We start from the raw sequence: 21,528 nt of genomic DNA on the forward strand, positions 1-21,528 counted from the left end.
ACTTTGAGAACCCTTGCTCCAAAAGCAACATCTTCTTTCCTGAGAAAATCCAATCTATAATGTTTTGTGAAAGAATGTAAAGACGACCACATCACAGTTTTACAGTGTCTACCAAATATACAGCCATTACCTTCTGCCCAAGAGGAAGACTAAGCTCTTGTGGAATGGGCTCTGATAATTTCTGGAGTCTGTTGTCCCTTTGAAGTATGCTGAAGATATTGTTTCCTTAAGCCATCTTGCTAAGATTGCTTTTGATGCTGATTTACCTTTACATTTATCTCATTTACAAAATTAATTTATAACTTCAAAATAAGGATGCATCTTACATCTAGATACCTCAAACACTTATATTTTCCTTCATATTTCTCCTTTGAAAAAGACCCTAGAAAGACAGACTTATTTAAATGAAAATTTGAAATTACTTTCAGTAAAACTGAAGGAACTGGATCCCAACAGGATAGTGCCTGAATCTCAGAAATATGCCTTTCTGACAATTCTGCAACCAGAAAAACTGTTTTAAATGTAAAATCCTTAATAGTGTCATATTTCAGTGGTTCAAAGGATTCTGATATAAGTGCTTTTAATACCAGTTTCATAAGGTCCATTTTGCTACTTGCACTACCAGTTGATTGGGGATCATAAGAGACAAATAGTTGAGATGACCGTCTATGTCTCTGTGTTCTGCATTGTAATAGACCAAAGTCTGTTTGCATTCCAGGGTATGGAGAAGTTTTTCCTACCTGCTTGTGTGGTTTCAGGAAGAATGTTGGAAGATTGATTTCCCGGTTTATGTCGAAGGCTAATACTACCTTCAGCAAGAATTTTGGATGTGTGGTTAGGACCGCCTTGTCTAGGAAGAATTGTAGATGCAGAAGGAAATGAACTAATGTTTGCAGTTCACTAACTCTCCTTGCCGCCACCAAGACGACCACTTTCCAGGTCAGGAACTTGAGGTCTATCATGTCCAGAGACTCAGACTGTCTCTATAAGTGCTGAAAGTACCACATTCATGTCCCAGGGTACTGGTGGCTTTCTCATTGGTTATACAGATGAAGGAGAATTCTCACAGATTGGGAGATCAGCTGGTGCATGGTGATGGAGGATCCATTTCCTTGCTGGTGATAGGCTGTTATGGCACTTAGGTGCACCCGAATGGAAGAGGCTACTAGGCTGACTCGGGAATGGCAATGGAGATGTGAAAGCAACTGGTAAGGCTCACAGGTGTAGGGGTTGATAGATTTTTTTCCCTGCACCATCTGGCGTAATGTTGCCACCTGAACGTATTACACAGAGTGAAAAGCTTCCTTGCCAAAACTACAAAGTCTTGAATATCCTCTGGCAAATCTAAATGAGCAAGGGATGTATGTTGAACATCTATGCAATGAGGTTCAGGGAAGGATGGAGTGGATGCAAGAGGCAACCCTCCTCCAGGATCAAGAGGGCTGGGCAGCACCTAAGGCCTTGTTCAAAATTGTACACGATATGCATACCATGGTTGTCTTGGCCATATGGACGCAACTAAGATCATACTGTTATATGTAAACCGATACGATGTACCCACATCATATCGGTTTACATATATGGACTCTGCTATTACTGGCATCAGTAGCATGGGATCTACTTACTGTTTGGGTACTTGCCAGGTACTTGTAGCCTGGTTTGGCCTCTGTTGGAAACAGGATGATGGGCTGGATGGACCCTTGGTCTGACCCAGTATGGCAATGTCTTATAGAGATGTGAATCGTGTCCTCGATCGTCTTAACGATCGATTTCGGCTGGGAGGGGGAGGGAATCGTAATGTTGCCGTTTGGGGGGGGTAAAATATCGTGAAAAATCGTGAAAAATCGAAAAAACGTAAAATCGCAAAACCGGCACATTAAAACCCCCTAAAACCCACCCCCGACCCTTTAAATTAAATCCCCCACCCTCCCGAACCCCCCCCAAATGACTTAAATAACCTGCGGGTCCAGTGGCGGTCCGGAACGGCAGCGGTCCGGAACGGGCTCCTGCTACTGAATCTTGTTGTCTTCAGCCGGCGCCATTTTCCAAAATGGCGCCGAAAAATGGCGGCGGCCATAGACGAACACGATTGGACGGCAGGAGGTCCTTCCGGACCCCCGCTGGACATTTGGCAAGTCTTGTGGGGGTCAGGAGGCCCCCCCCAAGCTGGCCAAAAGTTCCTGGAGGTCCAGCGGGGGTCAGGGAGCGATTTCCCGCCGCGAATCGTTTTCGTACGGAAAATGGCGCCGGCAGGAGATCGACTGCAGGAGGTCGTTCAGCGAGGGTTCCGGCGCCTCGCTGAACGACCTCCTGCAGTCGATCTCCTGCCGGCGCCATTTTCCGTACGAAAACGATTCGCGGCGGGAAATCGCTCCCTGACCCCCGCTGGACCTCCAGGAACTTTTGGCCAGCTTGGGGGGGGCCTCCTGACCCCCACAAGACTTGCCAAAAGTCCAGCGGGGGTCCGGAAGGACCTCCTGCCGTCCAATCGTGTTCGTCTATGGCCGCCGCCATTTTTCGGCGCCATTTTGGAAAATGGCGCCGGCTGAAGACAACAAGATTCAGTAGCAGGAGCCCGTTCCGGACCGCTGCCGTTCCGGACCGCCGCTGGACCCGCAGGTTATTTAAGTCATTCGGGAGGGTGGGGGATTTAATTTAAAGGGTCGGGGGTGGGTTTTAGGGGGTTTTAGTGTGCCGGCTCACGATTCTAACGATTTATAACGATAAATCGTTAGAATCTCTATTGTATTGTGTTCCATAACGGTTTAAGACGATATTAAAATTATCGGACGATAATTTTAATCGTCCTAAAATGATTCACATCCCTAATGTCTTATGTTCTTATACATATATACATAGTTATATATAAACCGATATGATGCACCCACTAATATCGGTATAGAAAAGCTGTTAAATAAATAAATAAATAAATAAATAAATAAATAAATAAGCTAAATCAGAGGGAAGGAATAGAGAAGACCTTTTGCCCATAAAATCAGAAAAGCACTCGAGGCCTTCCTGTACAAACTGGGATAGATGGAGCAGAATCGGTCCACCTTTCTGTTTTTCTGCATGGCAAACAGATATATCAAAGGATGTCCACACCACTGAAAAAAGTTGTTGGCTACTTACTGCAACAGGAATCATTTGTGCAGACTGAAAATTCTGCTCAGTATGTGAGCCTCTGTGTTTGCAATGCTTAGGAGATATGTAATCTGTAGAGCTGCTGCAGTGTGAGCTGCCCATTCCCAAATTTGTAGGGCTTCTCAACAGAGGTTCCTTGTTTGTTTACATAAAGCATGGCAACCTGATTGTCAATATGAATCATTATGTTCTTTTCCTGAAATTAATGTTGGAATGCTTTTAGTGTGCAATGCATTGCTCTTAGCTCCAAGAGGTTTATATGGAACAATCTTTCTTGGTAAGGTCAGAGGTTCTGTGTCTTGAAGCGCTGTAGGTGCACACTCCACCCCTAAGTGGAGGTGTTGGTTGTTAGTATAATTTGATGTGGCATTGGTTGAAGTGGGGTATCCATCTCTAGCACTCCTGGGAGAAGCCACTAACATATCTGTTTTCATGTGATCAGTGATTCGAAAACTGTTTGAGTGTGGTTGGAGGAACTGATCCCACTGAGACCAGAGGCCCCATTGTAAACACCACAAATGTAGGTGGTTGAAGGGAACAACAAATATTGCTGCTGCTATGTGTCCCAGGAGAACAAGTATGTGGAATGCTGATGTTGAGTTTTGGTGCTGTAGGCGAGTTGCCAGATAGCAAAGTGTCTGAACTTTATCGCTGGGAAGAAAGGCTCTGGATTGTACCAAGTCTGTTCAAGCGCCGATGAATTGCTGGGATTGCAATGGTTTAAGTAATGATGTATCATAGTTTATCAGGAATCCTAGGGCTTCTAGGCAGCATAATGATTTCCCTTGAATTAGACAGGACGACATATTTGGTGGGTTCTACAATTAACCAGTTGTCCAAGTACAGGAAGATCAGTATTCCCAATCGATGGTGTGCCATTCCCACAGCTAGGCATTTTGTGAATATTCTGAGGGCAGACGAGAGTCCAAAGGGAAGAACCTTGTATTGCTAGTGTTTCTCCCCCACTTTGAAGCAGAGGTATTGTCAGCAAGACGGGTGTACGTAGATGTGTGTGTATGCATCCTTAAGGTTGAGAGAGCCATCCTGTTGTGTGGTTGAACGAACGGCAATATCGTGCTGAGAGATGTCATTTTGAACTTTTCCCTGACAGAAATGCCTGTTGAGCATTCTGAGGTCCAAGATTGGGCAAAGGTTTCATGATTTCTTGGGGATAAGGATAATCTGACCATATTCTGCAATGTTTTTAAGTAAGGAAAGCTGTGCTCGCATCAGTACTTGCGCACGTACGTGTGAGATTTAAAACCAGCAGTAGCACCCTGGTTGTATTGGGGAAGGGCCAATCTGGGGAAGGGCATTTGATTCAGTAACTTTCCATCTTCTTGATACAATAGGGGGAGGTGTGATGAGTGGAGTAGGAAAAGAGCCAAGTGAGGTGTCTGAGGTCAGTTGACAAATTTAAGTGGTAACCGTTTTGTATGATCCTCAATACCCACTGATCCATCATTATTCGGATCCAGGCCTCAAAAAAGTGGTGGATTCTGTCTCCAACCTGTATTTGTGGTTGTGGCAGTGACTTCATTGAAAACCCTGCTGCAATTTAGCTGCTGGCTGTTGCTGTGATTTTTGTGGATATCGGTCCCTTTGCCTCACCCGGTTTTGTGATGTTTGCAGTTGTTGGTGCAGCTGTTGGTACGGGGCCTGTTGGTACAATTGATATGGTCTATATGACCTACCTGGGAAGAATGCATGCTTGTATTGCAGATAGAAGTGCAAAATGTCTTCTATTGGTCCCCAGCGATGAACGATGATTGAACAATGACATTCTGCTCCTTGATTTGGGAAACAGTTTCTCTTCATTTTTTGCCATAGAGATTGTCTCCAAAATATGGGAGGACTGCAAGTTTTTGTGGACATCTTCCATGATGCTATTTGCCCTCAGCCACGCCATGCGTCCTGCCACTATCGAGGCAGCCGAAGTTCTTGCCGTGGTGTCAAAGACCTCACAGACTGAATGCAGTAGAAGGTGGAGGTCCTCTTCTAAGTCATTAAGTATTTGGGCATGTTCTATTGACCTGATTCCAACCAAATGTGGGGATTTAACTCCTGCACAAATCACTTCAGGTACTGTACCATGTAAAATTGGTGTTGCTTGATTCTTGTTGTGAGCATACTGCTTTGAAACACATTCTTACCAAAATGTCAAGCAACTTCTGGTCTCTTCCCAGTGGTGTATGTTGCGCTCCTGCTCGCGGGCCTAGCCACGAGCAGATGCTTACCTTCATGGCAGGAGCCGCAGTCAACTGCTTTCCTTCACCGCGGCAGGAGCCGCGGACTTTGGTGTGCCTCTCCTGCTTGGTGGGCCTGCTGCCGTGCTCCAATGCGGCTGGAACCGCCGCCGACACTCTTTCCATCTTCATGGCCTAGAGGCCACAGTCCCCGGTCTTTCCTTGTGGCAGGAGCTGCCGTCAGTCCTCTTAGAGTGGCAGAATGTCGTGCTTCACGTTGGGGCCTGTTTCCTTGGCCCAGCTCTGCTCAGTCTCTTCGGCGTCTATGCAGGGCCGCTATCCAGGGTCCTGCACTTCCTGTTCCTGTCTTCCTAAGGCACGGGCTGCGCCTCCTTCACAGATTTAAAGGGCCCACGGCCAGATATGCCCCGGGTCCCACCTGGATTCCTCCCTGGGCGTCTTCTGATCTTCAACCCTATATAAGGGCCCAGCTTACAGTCCTTGGGTGCCTTCGCAAGGAGTCTTTTCTTGGACTTCCCATCTTCGCTCCTGCTGGAATTTCCTTTTCTTCATGGGATCTCTCGTTGTTCAATGTTCCTGGTCTCTTCTGGATATCCCTCATCTTGTCCTGATGTTCTGTGGTCTTCCTGATGTTTTATGATGTTCCTGATGTTCCTTCCTGATGCCTCGTCTCCGCTTCTGCTTCCAGACCCTTGGTCCCTCATTGCCACCTCTTCTGGCGTGCCATGTTGTGTCTCGTCACCTCGTGGCATGGGCCTGTCTTCTTGTTCGCAGCAGAAGCCTCCTGAGGGTCATCTTCACCTGAAGCCAAGTCTCGTCTTGGTCCCATGTCTCATGCCTGAAGCCAAGTCTCATCTTGGTCCCCTATCCTGAATCTCGTCTCGGCCCTCGGATGTCCTTGTGGCTGCTCCGTCCATGCCTAAGACTCTGACTGAACCTGTTCCATTTCAGCGTGGTCCGTGACCAGCCATGGGCAGCTGTGTAGGGTGCGCCTTGGTACAGGCTTCTACTGAATCTTCGCCATGTTCTGGCATCAACTTCCACGTATTCGTCTGGAGTCTGCCTCACATTCAAGCATGGTCCGTGACCAGTCCTGTGGGTCCGCCCTGTGGTGGGCTATGTAGGGCATGCTGCATCGCAGCCTCAACCCAGTACTTGACTTTGTTCCTGAACCATTATCCTGAGTCTTCACATCCCAAGCTTCTCGTCTGTGTCTTCATGTCTCTAAGTTCCTCGTCTGAGTCTTCATGTTCCAGAGCCTTCATCTGTCCTCGTCTCCTGCCGGTCAGCTGCCTTTGCTGTTCCCAGCGGCAGGTCCGAAAGGGCTTGGAGTAGTTGGAGGACCACTCAGAGACCAACCTGGTGTTATTGGCCTCACTGAGGCTGTGCAGGTCAGCAGGGGCCTGGGCTTCATGTCGACCCGGACACGGATTCATCTCACCAGCCTCGACGTTTCCTCGGAGCTCCTCTCCGGGTTCACCGAGGTCTAAGGGCACACATTTCCTATTCCCGCTCAGCAGCTACTCATGGCCTCTCATAAAACATCTAGCCAAAGCCTGGGTGCGTAACAGTGTATGTGAGTGGAGCCTAGATTTTTTGGCCTTTTTCATGGTGGACTCCACCACCACTGAATTATGGAGGCAATTGAACTATGCCACAACCCAGTGATTTCCTTACACAGAATTTCAGTTCTATTTTTCGTGCTACAGCTGTACCTGAAAAGGGGAACTCCCACGTTTTCATTAATACCCTATTGAGTGCTGTGTGAGATGAAAGCACAGATGGTTCCACCACGATGTCCACTATCTTTAAGATTCCCATTTCTTCTGTTCAGGGATTGGGATTCTACCTTGAGGGTGGTGACCATCTTCTCAACAAAATGGGAATAGGTTAAATCCTCCGATGCTGAGGAATGATCTGGCAGTACCCTCTAGTGGATTCGGTGGTATCCTGGTAGAATTGAGTGGGGACTCCCTTAGGGAAGGAAATATAGGACTTCTTGACCATGATGATGGTGTTGAGGGATGCTCCCTGGATGGTTCAAACAATGTTGGGAACTTCTATCTGGTATCCTCAGAGGAAATGGAGGGATGTAGAGGCGGCGCCCCAGATGATATGGATTCTGTTGTTGGTAGGATAGGATATGCTGGGGGGAAAAATGGCTGTTCCGCCTGTGGGAAAAGAGACAAGAAGAAGTTCCTCACTTTATTAGTGATTTGCTCTACAGCCTCCTAGACCTGCAGCCCATAGAATGCAGTAGAGCATCTTCTTCTGGCACTAAGACTTATTCCTATTCCACTGACAGCAAATGAACCACTGGCAGCAGGGAACAAATAGGGTCTGGCATCTGGAGGCAGAAGCTTTGTTGCCATAGGCTAGAAGCCAGAAAGGATCTAGGAAGCTGTATAGCTGTTTCATATGTGGAGCAGACTCCTTGAGGAAGCCTAGGTGGTGATATCGCCTTTTGCAGTATGACATAGGCTGACGAATGATCTTGCGGCAAGGTAGTTGGTAATGGTCACCTTTCTGCATGTAGAGGGATGGGACTACACTGGAAGTGAAGGCCTGCCATTACCCCTGGGGGTTCACATAGCAAGTCTGGAAAACACGTCACCCACTAGCCCTGGAGGATTCTGAAGGAGTTCTAGATCTAGGATGCGCCAACGAAGGTGCTGAAGCATCCTGACTTGATGCAGCTCATTTTCAAGGTTTGTGAGAGGGGCAAGACATGTTGCTGCCAGCGTGGGACAAAGGCACTTGTTTGGAGGAGTGACGGGTGCTGGCCTCTGTGAATTTGGTCTTCTCTTCCCTTTAGCTTCTTAATCGGAAACACAGCAGAGTCTGGTGATGGCTGCTTGGAGGATGGAACTTTTTTGTGTTCCTTGGAGCCATGTGGCTTTTTAGAGTGATGCATCATTTCTGGCGCATTATGTGCTGTGTGAATTGCACCGTGCACTGTCTGGAGTGCAACCTGTGCCATGTGTGGAGTGCATCAGGCAAGACGTGTCGAGTGCCATATGTGCTGCTGGTCCTGGCGAGAGCCGATGCTTCTTTGGTACAGTAGACACGTGCTTTGAGAAAGTGCCGATGGGGACTTGAACGTCATCTTCGGCAGATGAGCCAAACCTGAGGAGGCCAGCCAGCACTGCTGACTCTGGGCCTGTTTAGTTTTCCTAAGTGAGGAGCGCGAGGACCTCCTACCTTTTCCATCAACCTCAGGCATCGAGATGCTGGAGGAGATGTCTGACACTGAGGCAGAGGAGGTGTTCACGGATGACAGCATCTCACCCTCCATCCAGAGCATGCTATTTTATCTGCCTGCCATCTTTGTGTAACATTCTGCCAGTCCCTGCAGTTGGCCTCATCTTGATTGGATCCTAGACATAAACAGCAATAGTTAGGCAATCAGTGATGGACATGATATGCCTGCAAGAATATTTGAATCCAGATGTTGCAGTGAAAAGTGTTTATGGGTGTTCTCTATCATGAAGAAAATCTGAGGAGAAGAAATTCCTGTGAGAGACAGGTTTTCAACTATCCCTGCGAAGCACAGACAAAATACTGAGGAGATTCTAGAAAACTCAATTATGTGGCAACTGCTGCACATGCTCAGTAGAGCTGAAAATTCTACAAGCTTTGAGAGGCAGCTCTGCCTTGTGATGCCTAACCATGTCACCCACTGAGCATGGCTAATTCAGCCTGCTTATTGACGGAAAACCTTGACTTTTCAAGAGCCATGCAGAAAGATAAAATGGAAATGGGTCTTCCATTACTATAGGACCCTGGAATAAAAGACTTTGGGAACCAGATACCTTTAGAGAGTGATTAATTTGTAACCTCATTAGGTCTACATACCTTGTTCTCCTTGGCCAATCTGGTGCCACTGGATTGATCTGACACTTTACTTTTTCAATTTTGCTTATTGTCGGACCAATTAATGGTAATGGAGACAATACATACATCAAATCCAGCTTTGGCCATGACAATCAGTGCATCTATCCCTTTGCTTCTGTATTCTTTGCATTGAATGTAAAATCATTGTTTTTTGTGAATTGTATTTTATTTTTTATTTATATTCCGCTTTTCACACTTTATTCAGCACTTCAAAGTGGATTACATTCAGGTATTGTAGGTATTTCCCTATCCCCAGAGGGCTTACAATCTAAGTTTGTACCTGAATCCATCTGAGGTGTCCCCCATTAATTCACTATCCTTTCAAAGGTCTCTTGACTGAGTTCCCATTCATCTGGATCTAGAAGATTTCTGCTGAGAAAGTTAGCTTGTACATTTTCTTAACCTACATTGTACAGTGCCAAAATCTATAAAAGACTTCTTTCCATCCAACTGAATAAGAGATTTGCTTCCTCTGATATTCATTGACTTTCAGTTCCACTCAGTTCACATATGCTACTGCAGTGGCATTGACGCATAGAACTCTCACTGCTCTTCCCTTCACAATGGGTTGAAAATGATAAGAATACTAATCATATTGCTCTGGTTTCTAACCTATTTATTGACCAAATAGCTTCTTTCCTAGTCCATTGATTCTGAACAACTGGATCATGGCAATGTGTCTCCAATCCTGTTAGACTCACATATGTAGTGACTAAAATCCACAATGTTGCTTCTAGGCACACACCCTTTAATAGATTCTTATCTCTATCAAATCATACTCTCTCTCAATTGAACAGGAAGGAAAAGATGACACTCGTAGTCTTGAATTTGAAGAGACCAAGGGGAAAGAAAATAATTCTGTAGAAGTCACATGTGAACTCTGGCCCATGGCACTAGGTCTAGAGTTGCTGCCATTGCTCTAGCAAGTGAAGATAATACCATGCTCTAGTATCTCCTTGTGTTGAGAATTAGTTTACTTGTTCGATTATCTTGGTCACTCTTTTTGAAGTAAGAAATATGTGACCTCCCTTGATATTGAATAATGCGCCCAAATATTCCAGAGACTTGGATGGGATAAAACTGCTTTTTACATAACTGATTATCCAGCCTAAACTGTCTAAAAATTGTACTGTTGAATACTGTGCTACTTTTTTTGATAAGATTTTGCTCTGATCAAGCAGTTGTCCAAATATGGATGAATCAATCATAAGAACATAAGATTTTCCATACTGGGTCAGACCAAAGGTTCATCATGCACAGTATCCAGTTTCCAACAGTGGCCAATCCAAGTCACAAGTATCTGGCAGGATCCCAAAAGGTCAATAGATTCCATGTTGCTTATCCCAGGGATAAGCAGTGGATTCCCCAAGTCCATTTTCATAATGTTTTATGGACTTTTTTCCCAGGAACTTGCCTGAATCTTTTTTAAATCCTGCTACACTAACTGCTTTCACCAAATCCTCTGGCAAATAATTCCAGAGTTTAATTATGTATTGAGTAACATAATATTTTATATGTGTCTTAAATGTATCACCTATGAACTTCATTGAATGTCCCCTAGTTTTGGTACTGCTTGAAAGAGTAAATAACTGAATTGCGTTTACCCATTCCATGCCACTCATTTTATCCATCTCTATCATATCTTCCCTCAGCCATCTCTTCTCCAAGCTGAAGAACTTTAATCTCTATAGCCTTTCCTCTTAGGGGTATTTTTTCATCCCCTTTATTATTTTGGTCGTCCTTTTCTGTATCTTTTTTAATTCTACTCTATTTTTATTGAGATGCAGCGACCAGAACTGCATATAATACTCAAGGTGCAGATGCATCTTGGAGCAATACAGAGGCATTATGATATTTTCTGTTTTATTCTCCATTCCTTTCCTAATAATTCCTAGCATTCTATTTGCTTTCTTGGCCACTGCTGCACACTGAGCAGAAGATTTCAAGATATTATCCACAATGACGCCTTGTGGGTTTGTTCGGAGTCTGCTAGTATTTGTATTTGCCCTGTGCTCTGCACTACTGAACTAAGAAAAATGATCAGACTCACCATGTCTTTTTTTGGGAAATAATGAAAAGCTATATTTTTCTGTATAATATATGTACAAAACAAAATATTATATATATATACACACACACACACCAGGTGTTTATGAGAACACCTGAGACAACTAACAAAACACAAAATATATATCAGCACAATATGCAAAAATAATTTCCCCAACTAATAGGGTATATAATTTTATACAAGCCTAATGATCACCCAATAGAATATCACCCAATAGAATGATCACCCAACCTGCTAAATCTACCCTGAGGAAACGTGCTCTATCCACAGCAGGCCCGTCTCTCTGGAACTCACTACCACCGGACCTCCGCCTTGAACCGTGCCATACTACTTTCAAAGTGAAACTCAAGACTTGGCTTTTTCATCAAGCTTTCCCAGAGAGCTAAAAGCAAGAAGAACAAACTTTCAGCCTTGTCTTACAGCATTATTGTAATGTTCATATTGTGTCAGTTATATGTTTCAAGTTGTTTTCTAAGTTGTTCTCTAAGTTGATCTTAGCTGTTTCATAATAGATTTTACCTTGATTATTATCCGTTCATTATATTCGATATGTTCCATGTAAACCGCCTCCCGGCGATAGTTATTTCTGTTAAATGTGAACCGGAGTGATATGTATTGTATACAGGAACTTCCGGTATATAAAAACCAAAAATGAATGAATGAATGAATAATGGAAACTGTCACCTTTACCCGAAGGGCGTCTCCTTATCCCCAGATGGGTGAATCAGCAAAACGAGTTATTTTGGAGACTTGTCAGCAGTAAGTGACAAAATAAAAATATTAGGGACAGGTAAGGTTAGGTTAGGGGTCAGGGAGGAGGGGGAAGAGGTAGGAAGGGTAGGGTTAGGGATAGGAAAGTTCCCTCCCAGACCTTAATTGGAGCAGACTGGAAGGAAACCGGGGGTGGCCTGATTGCATCGCCGCGCATAGGTTATAAAATCCCCCCCATGTGTGCAAGTCACGGGTCTCTCGTGCACATGCATGCATGGATTTTAAAATCCAGCATGCATGTGCGCGAAGCCATTGGATTTTATAACATGTGCGCACCGGCACGTGCACGTTATAAAATTGGCGCGTCCGTGTGCGCATGCCAGGAAACATGCATATATGGACATGCACGTGGACTTTTTAAAATCGACCCCTTAGGGAACAAGGTCCCAGTAGAATGGTGGAAGCTGGTTTTCTGGTAGAAGCCAATTAGAGATTAGGTTTCTTTGTGTTACAAGAAAGAATTAAGATGTCAACAATGGAAGAGGTTTTATCTGGATGCCACATTATTGTTTGTGTTTCCTGCAACATCCCCATTGGTTCTGGACTGCATGAGATTTATTTCTCCTCTAGATCACTAACATGCAGACAAGGATAGAGGGTGTGGTCTTCAAGGATCGAATCAGTCTATGGCCCTGCCTTCTCCTGACTCCGACTGATTATGCAAATTCTTCACTCTAGGCTATAAAAGATCATACAAAGGAATTCTTCACACCACTAGTTTAGCTTGCCTCGTATGTTATGGCTTGTAGTCCCAGCAAATCAGGAACAAACATCATATTTTGTTTAACATTACAGTGCCAAACATGATAGGAAAAAAGTGAGGAACTGCTTTATCAAAGGGAAATGTATTGGTCACCGAGTCAAGTAAGTTTGCTCTGGAATCATACAGTGGATATAGAAAGGCTGCATCGCCTTGAACATTTCCTACATTTTATTGTGTCAGTACATCAGATTTGCATGCATTTAGATGAGGTTTTTTTCCCTCATCACACGCCATACTCAATTTCTTTCAGGGCAATAAATGTTCTCCTTAGTCAATACTTAATAGAAGCACTTTCATTTTATTTATTAAAAAATGTATATACCGCATAACCAGTCAAATTTACAATAGAAGCAGTTTACAGATTTAACATACATAATAAAATCAAACATAAAACCAATTTCATACATTACAGCATTACATATATAAACTACTAACTGCCACTGCCACGCCCCCCAAGACCCCACTGCGCCACAAATCATGCTCCCAATTCTCCACAGCATCAAAAGCCAACCCTAAATCAACTTAACTGTCCCCCTGCTCTGGAAGCCTGGAAGAAAACAAATGGGTCTTAAGTAGTTTACGAAATTTCATATAACTCATTTAATTTAAGAGACTGGAAGAAATAGGACTACAGAACAAAACAATCACCTGGTTTAGATCTTATCTAAGTAATAGATTCTTTCAAGTTCAGATAAAAAACACAATATCAGAAAAAGTTAAACTACAAACCGGGGTGCCGCAGGGGTCTGCACTGTCTGCAACACTCTTTAATATTTACCTGTTGCCACTGTGCCATCTACTCGCTGGTCTTGGGATCATTCACTACTTTTACGGTGATGACATTCAACTTATATTACCCATAGATGACACATTAGAAAAAACGTTAAACCTAGCCAATATTTATCTTGACATAATCAAACAGTTGCTAAACCAAATGGAACTGGTGATAAATATCGACAAAACTGAATTCCTACACTTAGAAAGGAAAAACCTAAACATAATTCAAACACCAATAACACTCAAAAACAACCTAAAAGTAGAATTAAAGGAAAAAGTGCGTAATCTTGGTGTATTAATAGATACAGAATTAAATTTTAAACACCACATAGCACTGAAAGTTAAAGAAGGATATGCCAAACTAATGGTCCTAAGGAAACTGAAACCGTTATTGACAACATCAAACTTCCGCACAGTACAAGCACTGATATTCGCAAGCACGGATTACTGCAACGCACTGCTACTTGGATTACCCTATACGACAATAAGACCACTACAAATTTTGCAGAACTCCGCACCAAGAATTCTCACAGGTTAAAGGAAAAGAGACCACATCACTGACACACTAGCTGAACTACACTGGTTACCGATAGAACAAAGAGTACAGTTTAAAGCACTCTGCACCATACACAAACTGATCCACGATGAAAAAGCAGTATGGCTCAACACAGTGCTACGGGTTCCTAAAATAAAAAATGAAATGCCATGCTAACTTTGATGAAAGGTATCATGGCTATCAAATGGACACAAAGAAAAGAAATTGCTAGTAAATTAAAACTCACCCTTTCAGCAACTGGAAGCTAGTGCAAAGAGGCCTATAAAGAAGATATCCTATCCTTCCTGGATTTCCCACAAACCAGCCGTGCAGCACTGTTCTGAATTGGTTGTAACTTTTTTTTTATATATATATAAGTAACCTGGCTCCTTCAAGTTCAAAAAGAAACTTAAAACATGGTTGTTTAAATAGGCTTTTCCCGACTCATCAACCTCTCACCCACTCTCTCTTCTGCCACCTAGCCTGTTCCCATCCCCTGTATATCTGTCCATGCGGTAATGTAATCATGTATATATTACTACAATGTTATATTGTCACCTTCATTGACATTATCTGACAGTCACCTCTTAAGGAGTTTTATCTTGTTGTTGCCCTGTACTTCTATTCTGTACTTGTGTGATCCCCCCCCCCCCCCCGGTTTTTTAATCCTTGTTATAATGTACTTTCAATCTTGTTGTTCAATTGTAAACCAGTATGATGTCCCCATTTTGGACCAGTTTCAGCTGTCTTGCAGAAGGCACCAGGTTTTCCTCAAGGACTTTTTTGTACTTTTCTCTATTAATTGTGCCTTTCATCCTGACAGGTGCCCCATCCCTATAACATGCCACTACTATGCTTCACAGTGATGTATTGTGTTGGCTTTGCACCAAATGTAACATTTTGCATTTAGGCCAGAAGTTCTATTTTAATTCTGTCAGACCACAAAACTTTTTGCCACATGGCTACAGTATCTCCTGAGGATTCCTCTGTATACTTTAAATGGGATTCAACGTAGGCTTTCTTAAGTAATGGCTTCTCTCCTGCAACCATAAGATACAAGCCAGATTTGTGGAGTTTGAAATATTCTTGTCACGTACACACTTTGACCAGTCTTGGCTATGGAAGCCTGTAGCTCTTTAAAAGCTGTCACTGGCTTTTCGATTGCCTCTCTGATCAGTCTCTTTCTTGCTCAGTCATCCAGTTTGGTAGGATGGCCTGATCTAAGCAGAGTCTTGGCGGTTGTTGTTATGGCCGCTGGCCATGGCCGCCCATGGCAGGCTCAATTCACGTCATGTAATTCTTGGCTCACTACCCCCGGTACACTCGCAGCGTTGGCCAGTTGCTGCCGCCATGTTCCTCCTGGCTCCCTGTGCTGCACATGGCCCCTGCTCCTCGGGGCCCGGCTCAGCGCTACTTCACCTGAACTCTCTTCTCAGCACTTCCCATTCTTCGAGGCCTGGCTCAGCACTACTTCACCTGAACTCTCTCTCAGCACTTCCCGCTCCTTGGGGCCTGGCTCAGTGCTACTTCACCTGGACTCTCTCTCAGCGCTTCCCGCTCCTCGGGGCCTGGCTCAGCACTACTTCACCTGGACTCTCTCTCTCTGCGCTTCCTGCTCCTCAGGGTCCTGGCTTAGCACTACTACATTTGGGTCCCTACCGCAGTGCTCTCAGCTCCTCGGGACCTCCCCACAGCAATCCTACATTGGGAATCTTGCTCCAGTGTTTTTACCCATCTAGACCTGACTCAGCGCTGAAACTCTACTCGACTGTGTCTCAGTATCCCCGCTCCTCATGGCACTCCCCAGCGCTTCTACTACAGAAGGTTCTGTCATCGCATTGCCGTGTCTCGAGCAGTTCCTCTGCACAGCTACTCTACTGGCATCTGCTACAGCGGGTTCCCCACGCTAGCCCTTATTCAGCATACCACAGTTCAAGTATCCGCACCTGCACCTCCTCATCCTGAGGCCACTCTCATGTGGTTCTGCTCTACAGTCTTCGGAGCTACAGTGGTCCTGCATCCCTTGAGACTCTCTCTCTCCTTCTCCCAATTTTATTGGTGGCCAACCATGAGGAAGGATGCACAGGCCTACATGGAGTCTTGCCCTACTTGCGCTCGCCACAAACCTCTAGTAGGACGCCCGTGAGGTCTCTTATAACCTCTACCAATCCCCAGCTCTCAACAGACTTTATTGTTGACCTTCCATCTTCTGGCGGCAACACCACCATCTGGGTCATTGTGGACCGCTTTTCTAAAATGGCCTACTTTGTTGCTCTACCTGGCTCAACTATTTATCCACCATGTGATCCGGCTCCATGGCCTTCCGAAACACATCCTGTTGGACCATGGAGTTCAGTTTTCAGCACATTTTTGGAGGTCCCTCTGTAGAAAATTTAACGCCTCACTGGATTTCACCTCCGCATATCACCCTCAAGCCAATGGGCAAGCGGAGAGAACCAACAGGACTCTCAAGCAATTTCTACGTGCCTATGTCAATCTTTTGCAAAACCATTGGGCAGACCTCCTTCCCTGGGCGGAGTTCGCATTAAATTCTCATCATCCACTGGCTCCTCACCTTTCCAGGTAGTCTACGGACGTCAACCTCTTCCTCCATTACCAATACCATTGTACATTCCTTCGCCAGCGGCTCAGTCCTCTGCCCAGGAGTTACATCAGCTTTGGAACAGTACAAAGCAGTTACTACATAAAGCAGCCCAAAGGGCCAAGAATTTCTTCAATGCCCATCATTGTGTAGGCCCTCAGTTCAAATTGAGTGACAAGGTGTGGCTTAGCACCCGATTCATCCATCTCAAGCTCCCATCTTCACGCTTCGCACCCAGATACATCGTCCCCTTTCTGGTGCTCCGCCGGTTGGGATGGGTTACTTACAAGTTCCAGCTTCCACATTCCCTAAAGATCCACAACGCCTTCCATGTATCTTTGCTAAAACCCTTGGTATTATCTGGATTCTCCAAGAGGCTTCCCGAGCCACAACCACTGTCTTCCAAAGCTGATGTGGTATACCAAGTGCGAGAGGTCCTTGATGTATGAAGACGTGGGAAGAAATTGGAGTACCTTCTTTCCTGGGAGGGTTTCGGACCAGAGGAGAATAGTTGGGAACCAGCCGCCAATATTCTTGATAAAACCCTCATCAAGCAATTCCATGCCACCCATCCGTTGAAACCGAAAGTCCCAGGAGGGGGGCTGGGGGGGGGGGGGGTACTGTTATGGCCGCCGGCCACGGCCACCCACGACAGGCTCAACTCACGTCATGTCATGCTTGGCTCACTACCCCCAGTACATTCATGGCATTGGCCATTTGCTGCGGCCGCGTTCCTCCCGGCTCCCTGTGCTCCATGTGGCGGCTAGGACACGCCGACCAGTGTTCCAACCTAGGTCCAGCATTCCGACCCACGTGCGCCATCTGTCCTCCCTCGAAAGGGCCAATAGCAGGAACTGCATGCTCATCCCCGGCTGATGACATCACAGGCCCAGGATATTTAAGCCTTACCTCCAGCCACCACTAACCGACTTGGCGAGTTCCTTGGTTCCTATTGGTGCCTGTTCCTTTTCCATGGACCTGTTGTTCCTGCTCTTCAGATCTCTGCAGTTCCTGTCTCAGAGCTGCTTCACCGGGACTCTCTCTCACCGCTTCCCGCTCCTCGGGGCCTGGCTCAGCGCTACTTCACCTGGACTCTCTCTCAGCACTTCCCGCTCCTCGGGGCCTCGCTCAGCGCTACTTTACCTGGACTCTCTCTCAGCGCTTCCTGCTCCTCGGGGCCTGGCTCAATGCTACTACAATTGGGTCCCTACCGCAGTGCCCTCTGCTCCTCGGGACATCCCTACGGCAATCCTACATTGGGGATCTTGCTCCAGTGCTTTTACCCATCTAGACCTGGCTCAGCGCTGTAACTCTACCGGACTGTGTCTCGGTGTCCCCACTCCTCGGGGCACTCCCCAGCACTTCTACTACAGAAGGTCCTGTCATCGCATTGCCGTGTCTCAAGCAGTTCCTCTGTGCTGCTACTCTACTGGCACCTGCTACAGTGGGCTCCCCGCTCTAGCCCTTATTCAGCATACCACAGTTCAAGTATCCACACCTGCACCTCCTCATCCTGAGGCCATTCTCACGTGGTCCTGCTCTACAGTCTTCGGAGCTACAGTGGTCTTGCATCCCTTGAGACTCTCTCTCCTTCTCCCTCTGAGAGTGCTCCTGTCTTAGACTGTACCTAACCTCTCTGACACTCTCTGCATCCAGTCATCTACTCTCTCTGGGACCAGCCACACAGAGGTACTCCTAAGTCCGGCCGGCCCCGGCACCCAAGGGTGCAACCTGCAGGGAAATGAGGGCCGGTACCGGCAAAGTCCCAGCTCGCCTCTGTTTCCTGCCAGCCTCACCTCCCGACGGGGGAGGGGGGGGAACTGTGGGGCACAACCCCTCAGGTAGCATCAACCCCACCTTGGGTCAAGGGTCCACAATTCCTAACACTTGACTATGCTCTGAAGCAGGGGTCGGGAACCCATGGCTCGCGAGCCAGATATGGCTCTTTTGAGGGCTGCATCTGGCTCGCAGACAAGTGTCGCCACACTTTCCAGTCCCCCGCTGACCCAGCTGCTCCCCGGTCCTCCTCTGCCCGGGCTTAAAATGCTGTCAGCCCGGGCGGAACGCAGCAGGACAGCTGGAGTCAGCGGCACCGGCGTGCTCTCTTCTTCCCACCCCCCCCCCCCCCCCCGCGGCCCGGAAGAGGAAGTGGTGAGCATCGGGTGCGTGCGTGGGAAGAAGAGACCACGCTAATGTAGTCTCTTCTTCCCGCTGCCCCCCCCGCCCGGAAGAGGAAGTGGAGAGCATCGGATGCGTGCGCGGCAAGAAGAGGCCACGCTAGTGTCCGACGAAAAGAAGACTGCAGCGCGGCTCGGAGGAAAATGAAGAGCTTCAACCGCGGCCGATGGGACTCCGCCTCCGCGAAGGCTGAAAATGAAGGAGGTTAGCGTTGGGAGGAGGCTGCTGCTGCCGCGAGTTCCCGGGGTGGGGGAGAGAGAGAGTGAATGAGCGAGCAAGCATGTGTGTTTGAGATCCTGTGTGTGTGAGTGAGAGATTGCATGTATGTCTGTGATTGAGAGCCTGTATATGTGAAAGAGAGTATGTCTGTGATTGAGAGCCTGCCTGTGAGAGAGAGAGCATGAATGTAAGTTTACCTTTGGGAACATGTATGTGTAAGTTTGTGATTGAAAACCTGTTTGTGTGAAAGAATATGTGTGTATGATTGAGATCCTTTGTGTGTAAGAGAAATCATGTGTATGTATGATTAAGAGCCTGTATGTATAAGTAAGAGAGAGATCATGTGTGTCTGTGTGTGACTGAGAGCTGGTTTAGGTGATGGAGCATGTGAGTATGTGATTGAGAGCCTGTGTTTAAATGAGAGAGAGAGAGACCATGTGTGTCTGTGTGTGATTGAGAGCTGATTTAGGTGAGGGAGCATGTGAGTATGTGATTGAGAGCCTGTGTGTAAATGAGAGAAAGAGATGACATGTTTGTAAGCATGTGAATGAGAGTCTGTGTGTGAGAGAAAAAGACAGCATGTATTTATGTGATTGAAAGCCTGTGTGTGTGTGTAAGCGTGAAAAGATAGACAGCATGTGTGTAAATGTGTAATTAAGAGCCTATATAAGTGAGAGAGAAAAAACATGTGTATATGTGAGTACTGAGAGCATGTGTGTATAGGTGTGTCATTGAGAGCCAGTGTGAGAGAGAGCGCTGGTATGTGACTGAGAGAGGAGAAAGTTCCAAGCAAACCACCCCGCCTCCTGCTAATTCAGAACAATCTCAGGACACCTGGATATCAAACGTTGCCAGGTATGCAGAGCAAAAAAATTTTTGTATCCTTATTATTTTTCATTACTGGGTCTTTGTGTCTGCTATTTTGAAATATTTTGTTGGTATCTGGAAATGTTTTATATGAGTTTTTAATTATTGGATATTCCACTCAACAGCTGTTTCGAAATATGTTCTTTTTGTTAGTACAGTTTTACTGCTGATGATTTTATATTTCTTGATTTGTTTTATAAGGATGGGTGAAGTTTATTTTTTCCTTTGTTACACTGCATACAGAGACTCTGGCTTGTTGCAGTTTCCAATTCAGTTTTTTCTGCATGCTTCTTGTTATGCGTTTTGGTCTCTTTATTCTATGTTAGGTGAGGGACAGCACGTGATTCAGGTGAGGTTTTCTGCTGGCGTGTAGTTTTTGTGAAGGACTCTATAGCAGCCTGACTTGGTCCGTTTTCCTAATAGGAGATGTATTGGTGTCTTAAGGCCTGGTGTAATATTTTCAGAGACTTATTGTACTTTAAAAATGTGATCTTACATAAAATGCACACATTTACTTGTATTTAGTTTTAAACATATTGTATGGCTCTCATGGAATTACATTTTAAAATATGTGGCGTTTATGGCTCTCTCAGCCAAAAAGGTTCCTGACCCCTGCTCTGAAGGATATTCAAGGACTTAGCAATTTTTTCAAATCCATCCCCAGATCTATGCCTTCCAATAACTTTCCCTCAGTTTCTTGGTGCTCATGGTTGGGTCTTTGTTTTGAAATGTACAACTCAGCAGACAGAACAAACAGGAACTACTGAATGTATCCTGTCATCATGTGAATCAGTAAAGTTGATATAGGTTGGGCAGATTCATTTGATGTATGCTTTTAAAGGTGATGAGTTACACCAGAGCTTTAATTATTTAGGAATGCTACAGAAGTACAAGGAAGTGGGTTCAGACTTATCCAACCAATTCTAAGGAATTCTGAAATATATTTTTCAGTTAGTAGTTATGAGATAGGATGTGTGGATATATGGACAAACTTTGTTTTAATGCATTTTATTTCCGGGCTTTAAAGCAACTAAAGGGATTTTGGAAGGGGGTGTAGACTTTCTACAGCCATCGTAAATAAAAAAACGAGGAGCAGTACAAGAATTTAAATAAATAGGGGAGGATTTTAAAAGGGTTACATGCGTAATAAACGTGCGTAACCCTTTAAAACCCCTCCTGCGCACGCCGAGTCTATTTTGCATAGGTCTGGCGACGCACGCAAGCCCCGGGATGCACCTATGTCCCGGGGCTTGAAAAAGGGGGCGGGGTGGGGCCGGAGCCTCCAGGCACCGCGGCCATTTGCTGCTGTGCCCGGGATCGTGGGCTGGCCGTTGGCCGGCACATGCAACCTACGCCTGACCAGAGGCAGGCGCAACTTCTAAGTTAAAGGTATGGGGGGGTTTAGGTAGGGCTAGGGGGCGGATTAGGTAGGGGAAGGGAGGGGGGTGGAAGGGAGGGGAACGTGGGGGGGGGGGGGGGGGGGGCTGAAGGAAAGTTCCGTCC

The 21,528-nt window shown here is 45.8% G+C and overlaps 1 protein-coding gene across 6 annotated transcripts in view; it reads right to left on the minus strand.

The window, feature by feature from the left end:
- The window catches only part of GOLGA4 (golgin A4), a 456,386-nt gene that overhangs the window by 64,163 nt on the left and 370,695 nt on the right, over positions 1-21,528 (minus strand). The window lies entirely within an intron of this gene.

This window comes from Rhinatrema bivittatum, chromosome 2 (genome assembly GCF_901001135.1).
Source record: "Rhinatrema bivittatum chromosome 2, aRhiBiv1.1, whole genome shotgun sequence".
Lineage (NCBI taxonomy): Eukaryota > Metazoa > Chordata > Amphibia > Gymnophiona > Rhinatrematidae > Rhinatrema > Rhinatrema bivittatum.